Here is a 7,186-nt window from a genome sequence, read left to right as displayed (position 1 = left end):
TGTCAGTGTTTGTCTTTGATACTTTGTGGAAGTGTGTGTCTGTGTTACTGGGTATCAGTGTATGTCTTTGTGACTTGGTGTCAGTGTATGTCTTTGTTACTTGGTGCCAGTGTATGTCTGTGTTGCTTGGAGTAAGTGTGTGTCTTTGTTACTTGGTGTAAGTGTATGTCTTTGTTACTGAGTGTCAGTGTATGTCTGCGTTACTTTGTGTAAGTGTATGTCTTTGTTACTTGGTGTCAGTGTTTGTCTTTGATACTTTGTGGAAGTGTGTGTCTGTGTTACTGGGTATCAGTGTATGTCTTTGTGACTTGGTGTCAGTGTATGTCTTTGTTACTGGGTGTCAGTGTTTGTCTTCGTGACTTGGTGTCAGTGTGTGTCTCTGTAAGTGTTTGTTACATGTTGTCAGTGTCTGTCTGTGTATGTCTTTGTTACTGCGTGTCAGTGCTTTTCTATGTTACTGGGTGTCAGTGTGTGTTTGTTTGTGTTACTGGGTGTCAGTGTGTGTCTGTGTTACTTGGTGTAAGTGTATGTCTTTGTTTCTTGGTGTCAGTGGATGTCTTTGTTACTTGGTGTCAGTGTGTGTCTTTGTTCCTTGGTGTAAGTGTGTGTCTGTGTTACTGGGTATCAGTGTATGTCTTTGTGACCTGGTGTCAGTGTATGTCTTTGTTACCTGGTGTCAGTGTATGTCTTTGTTACTTGGTGTAAGTGTGTGTCTGTGTTACTGGGTATCAGTGTATGTCTTTGTTTCTTGGTGTCAGTGTATGTCTTTGTTACTTGGTGTCAGTGTATGTCTGTGTTACTGAGTATCTGTGCGTGTCTTTGTTACATGGTGTCAGTGTATGTCTGTGTTACTTGGTGTAAGTGTGTGTCTTTGTTACTTGGTGTAATTGTATGTCTTTGTTACTTGGTGTCAATGTATGTCTTTGTTTCTTGATGTAAGTGTGTGTCTGTGTTACTTGGTGTAAGTGTGTGGCTGTGTTACTTGGTATCAGTGTATGTCTTTGTTACTGCGTGTCAGTGTGTGTATTTGTGACTTGGTGTCAGTGTATGACTTTGTTACTGCGTGCCAGTGTGTGTATTTGTGACTTGGTGTCAGTGTATGTCTTTGTTACTTGGTGTAAGTGTGTGTCTGTGTTACTGGGTATCAGTGTATGTCTTTGTTACTTGGTGTAAGTGTGTGTCTGTGTTACTGTGTATAAGTGTATGACTTTGTGACTTGGTGCCAGTGTATGTCTTTGTTGCTGGGTGTCAGTATGTGTCTTTCTGAATTGGTGTCAGTGTATGGCTTTGTTACTTGGTGTAAGTGTGTGTCAATGTTACTGGGTATCAGTGTATGTCTTTGTTACTTGGTGTCAGTGCATGTCAAAATACTTGGTGTAAGTGTATGTCTTTGTTACTTGGTGTAATTGTTTGTCTTTGTTACTTGGTGTCAGTGTATGTCTTTGTAACTTGGTGTAAGTGTATGTCTTTGTTACTTGGTATAAGTGTATGTCTTTGTTACTTTGTGTCAGTGTACGTCTTTGTTACTTGGTGTCAGTGTGTGTCTGTGTTTCTGGGCATCAGTGTATGTCTTTTTGACTTGGTGTTAGTCTATGTCTTTGTTACTTGGTGTAAGTGTGTGTCTATGTTACTGGGTATCAGTGTATGTCTTTGTTACTTGGTGTCAGTGCATGTCAAAATACTTGGTGTAAGTGTATGTCTTTGTTACTTGGTGTAATTGTTTGTCTTTGTTACTTGGTGTCAGTGTATGTCTGTGTTACTTGGTGTAAGTGTATGTCTCTGTTACTTGGTGTAAGTGTATGTCTTTGTTACTTTGTGTCAGTGTACGTCTTTGTTACTTGGTGTCAGTGTATGTCTGTGTTACTTGTTGTAAGTGTGTGTCTTTGTTACTTGGTGTAATTGTATGTCTTTGTTACTTGGTGTCAGTGTATGTCTGTGTTACTTGGTGTAAGTGTATGTCTTTGTTATTTGGTGTCAGTGTATGTCTTTGTTACTTGTTGAAAGTGTGTGTCTGTGTTACTTGGTATCAGTGTATGTCTTTGTTACTTGGTGTCAGTGTATGTCTTTGTGACTTGGTGTCAGTGAATGTCTTTGTTACTGGTTGTTACTATATGTCTTTGTGACTTTGTGTCAGTGTATGTCTTTGTTACTGGGTGTCAGTTTATGTCTTTGTTACTTGATGTCAGAGTATGTCTTTGTTACTTGGTGTCAGTGTATGTCTGTGTTACTTGGTGTAAGTGTGTGTCTTTGTTACTTGGTGTAAGTGTGTGTCTGTGTTACTGGATATCAGTGTACGTCTTTGTTACTTGGTGTCAGTGTCTGTCGTTGTTACTTGGTGTATGTGTGTGTCTGTGTTACTGGGTGTCAGAGTATGTCTTTGTTACTTGGTGCCAGAGTATGTCTGTGTTGCTTGGTGTAAGTGTGTGTCTTTGTTACTTGGTGTAAGTGTATGTCTTTGTTACTTGGTGACAGTGTACGTCTGCGTTACTTTGTGTAAGTGTATGTCTTTGTTACTTGGTGTCAGTGTTTGTCTTTGATACTTTGTGGAAGTGTGTGTCTGTGTTACTGGGTATCAGTGTATGTCTCTGTGACTTGGTGTCAGTGTATGTCTTTGTTACTGGGTGTCAGTGTTTGTCTTCGTGACTTGGTGTCAGTGTGTGTCTCTGTTAGTCTTTGTTACATGTTGTCAGTGTCTGTCTGTGTATGTCTTTGTTACTGTGTGTCAGTGCTTTTCTATGTTACTGGGTGTCATTGTGTGTTTGTTTGTGTTACTGGGTGTCAGTGTGTGTCTGTGTTACTTGGTGTAAGTGTATGTCTTTGTTTCTTGGTGTCAGTGGATGTCTTTGTTACTTGGTGTCAGTGTGTGTCTTTGTTCCTTGGTGTAAGTGTGTGTCTGTGTTACTGGGTATCAGTGTATGTATTTGTTTCTTGGTGTCAGTGTATGTCTTTGTTACTTGGTGTCAGTGTATGTCTGTGTTACTGAGTATCTGTGCATGTCTTTGTTACATGGTGTCAGTGTATGTCTGTGTTACTTGGTGTAAGTGTGTGTCTTTGTTACTTGGTGTAATTGTATGTCTTTGTTACTTGGTGTCAATGTATGTCTTTGTTACTTGATGTAAGTGTGTGTCTGTGTTACTTGGTGTAAGTGTGTGGCTGTGTTACTTGGTATCAGTGTATGTCTTTGTTACTGCGTGTCAGTGTGTGTATTTGTGACTTGGTGTCAGTGTATGTCTTTGTTACTGCGTGCCACTGTGTGTATTTGTGACTTGGTGTCAGTGTATGTCTTTGTTACTTGGTGTAAGTGTGTGTCTGTGTTACTGGGTATCAGTGTATGTCTTTGTTACTTGGTGTAAGTGTGTGTCTGTGTTACTGTGTATAAGTGTATGACTTTGTGACTTGGTGCCAGTGTATGTCTTTGTTACTGGGTGTCAGTGTGTGTCTTTGTGACTTGGTGTCAGTGTATGTCTTTGTTACTTGGTGTAAGTGTGTGTCTATGTTACTGGGTATCAGTGCATGTCTTTGTTACTTGGTGTCAGTGCATGTCAAAATACTTGGTGTAAGTGTATGTCTTTGTTACTTGGTGTAATTGTTTGTCTTTGTTACTTGGTGTCAGTGTATGTCTGTGTTACTTGGTGTAAGTGTATGTCTTTGTTACTTGGTGTAAGTGTATGTCTTTGTTACTTTGTGTCAGTGTACGTCTTTGTTACTTGGTGTCAGTGTGTGTCTGTGTTTCTGGGCATCAGTGTATGTCTTTTTGACTTGGTGTCAGTGTATGTCTTTGTTACATGGAGTCAGTGTATGTCTTTTTTACTGGGTGTCAGTGTGTGTCTGTGTTACTTGGTGTCAGTGTATGTCTTTGTTACATTGTATCAGTGTTTCTCTGTGTTACTGGGTGTCAGTGTGTGTTTGTTTGTGTTACTGGGTGTCAGAGTGTGTCTGTGACACTAGGTGTCAGTATTTAGTTTAGTTTAGAGAAACAGCACTTAAACAAGCAATTCGGTCAACCGAGTCTGTGCCGACCATCAACAACCCATTTATACCAATCCTACACTCATCCCGTATTCCTATTACATCCACACCTGTCCCTATATATATCCCTACCACCTACTTATACTAGGGGCAATTTATGAAGGCCAATTAACCAATCAACCTGCAAGTCTTTGGCACGCAGGAGGAAACCGGAGCACCCGGAGGAAACCCACGCAGACACAGGGAGAACTTGCAAACTTCGCACAGGCAGTACCCATAATCGTTCCCGGGTCCCTGGAGCTGTGAGGCTGCGGTGCTAACCACTGCGCCAATGTGCCCCCCCTTCCCCCAGTGTGTGCCTGTGTTACTGGGTATGAGTGTATGTCTTTTTTACTTAGTGTCAGTGTATGTCTGTGTTACTTGGTGTCAGTGTGTTTGTTTGTGTTACTGGGTGTCAGTGTATGTTTGTGTTACTTGGTTTAAGTCTGTGTCTTTGTTACTTGTTGTCCGTATGTGTCTGCGTTACTGGGTGTCAGTGAATGTCTTTGTTACTTGGTGTAAGTATGTGTCTGTGTTACTGGGTATCAGTGTATGTCTTTGTGACTTGGTATCAGTGTATGTCTTTGTTACTGGGTGTCAGTGTGTGTCTGTGCTACTTGGTGAAAGTGCATGTCTTTTTTACTGGGTGTCAGTGTGTCTCTGTGTTACTGGGTGTCAGTGTGTGTTTGTTTTTGTTACTGGGTATCAGTGTATGTCTTTGTGACTTGGTATCAGTGTATGTCTTTGTTACTGGGTGTCAGTGTGTGTCTGTGCTACTTGGTGTAAGTGTGTGTCTTTGTTACTTGGTGTCCGTGTGTGTCTGTGTTACTGGGTGTCAGTGTATGTCGTTGTTACTTGGTGTCAGTGTATGTCTTTGTCATTTGGTGTAAGTGTGTGTCTGTGTTACTGGGTATCAGTGTCTGTCTTTGTTACTTGTTGTAAGTGTGTGTCTGTGTTACAGAGTATCAGTGCATGTCTTTGTTACTTGGTGTCAGTGTATGTCTGTGTTAGTTGGTGTAAGTGTGTGTCTGTGTTACTGGGTTTCATGTATGTCTTTGTTACTTGGTGTCAGAGTATGTCAAAATACTTGGTGTATGTGGGTGTCTTTGTTACTTGGTGTAATTGTCTGTCTTTGTTACTTGGTGTAAGTGTATGTCTTTGTTACTTGGTGTCAGTGTATGTCTTTGTTACTTGGTGTCAGTGTGTGTCTGTGTTACTGGGTATCAGTGTATGACTTTGTGACTTGGTATCAGTGTATGTCTTGGTGACTTGGTGTCAGTGTATATCTTTGTTACTGGGTGTCAGTGTGTGACTGTGTTACTTGGTGTCAGTGTATGTCTTTGTTACTGTGTAGTAGTGTCTCTCTGTGTTACTGGGTGTCAGTGTGTGTTTGCTTGTGTTACTGGGTGTCAGTGTATATCTTTGTTACTTGGTGTAAATGTGTGTCTGCGTTACTGGGTATCAGTGTCTGTCTTTGTTACTTGGTGTAAGTGTGTGCCTTTGTTACTTGGTGTAATTGTATGTCTTTGTTGCTTGGTGTCAGTGTATGTCTTTGTTACTTGGTGTTAGTTTATGTCTTTGTTACTTCGTGTAAGTGTGTGTCTGTGTTACTTGGTGTAAGTGTGTGCCTGTGTTCCTGGGTATCAATGTATGTCTTTGTTACTTGGTGTCAGTGTATGTCTGTGTTACTTGGTGTCAGTGTGTGTCTGTGTTACTGGGCATCAGTGTATGTCTTTGTGACTTGGTGTCAGTGTATGTCTTTTTTACTGGGTGTCAGTGTGTCTCTGTGTTACTGGGTGTCAGTGTGTGTATGTTTGTGTTACTGGGTATCAGTGTATGTCATTGTGACTTGGCATCAGTGTATGTCTTTGTTACTGGGTGTCAGTGTGTGTCTGTGCTACTTGGTGTAAGTGTGTGTCTTTGTTACTTGGTGTCCGTGTGTGTCTGTGTTACTGGGTGTCAGTGTATGTCTTTGTTACTTGGTGTCAGTGTATGTCTTTGTTACTTGGTGTAAGTGTGTGCCTGTGTTACTGGGTATCAGTGTCTGTCTTTGTTACTTGGTGTAAGTGTGTGTCTGTGTTACAGGGTATCAGTGCATGTCTTTGTTACTTGGTGTCAGTGTATGTCTGTGTTACTTGGTGTAAGTGTTTGTCTGTGTTACTGGGTATCATGTATGTCTTTGTTACTTGGTGTCAGTGTATGTCAAAATACTTGGTGTAAGTGGGTGTCTTTGTTACTTGGTGTAATTGTCTGTCTTTGTTACTTTGTTTAAGTGTATGTCTTTGTTACTTGGTGTCAGTGTGTGTCTGTGTTAATGGGTATCAGTGTATGTCTTTGTGACTTGGTATCAGTGTATGTCTTTGTGACTTGGTGTCAGTGTATGTCTTTGTTACTGGGTATCAGTGTGTGACTGTGTTACTTGGTGTCAGTGTCTGTCTTTGTTAATGGTTATTTGTGTTTCTCTGTGTTACTGGGTGTCAGTGTGTGTTTGTTTGTGTTACTGGGTGTCAGTGTATGTCTTTGTTACTAGGTGTAAGTGTGTGTCTGTGTTACTGGGTATCATTGTCTGTCTTTGTTACTTGGTGTAAGTGTGTGTCTGTGTTACTTGGTGTAAGTGTGTGCCTGTGTTCCTGGGTATCAGTGTATGTCTTTGTTACTTGGTGTCAGTGTATGTCTGTGTTACTTGGTGTAAGTGTGTGTCTGTGTTACTGGGTATAAGTGTATGTCTTTGTTACTTGGTGTCAGTGTATGTCTGTGTTACTTGGTGTAAGTGTGTGTCTGTGTTACTGGGTGTCAGTGTGTGTCTGTGTTACTTGGTGTAAGTGTGTGTCTGTGTTACTTGGTGTCCGTGTGTGTCTGTGTTCCTGGGTGTCAGTGTATGTCTTTGTTACTGGGTGTCAGTGTATGTCTTTGTTACTTGGTGTAATTTTGTGTCTGTGTTGCTGGGTATCAGTGTATGTCTATGTTACTTGGTGTAAGTGTGTGTCTTTTTTACTTGGTGTCCGTGTGTGTCTGTGTTACTGGGTGTCAGTGCATGTCTTTGTTACTTGGTGTCAGTGTATATCTGTGATACTTGGTGTAAGTGTGTGTCTTTGTTACTTGGTGTAATTGTCTGTCTTCGTTACTTGGTGTCAGTGTATGTCAAAATACTTGGTGTAAGTGGGTGTCTTTGTTACTT

The sequence above is a fragment of the Heterodontus francisci genome, unplaced genomic scaffold (assembly GCF_036365525.1).
Source record: "Heterodontus francisci isolate sHetFra1 unplaced genomic scaffold, sHetFra1.hap1 HAP1_SCAFFOLD_56, whole genome shotgun sequence".
NCBI classification, from domain to species: Eukaryota; Metazoa; Chordata; class Chondrichthyes; order Heterodontiformes; family Heterodontidae; genus Heterodontus; species Heterodontus francisci.
This window is presented reverse-complemented; position numbering follows the sequence as displayed.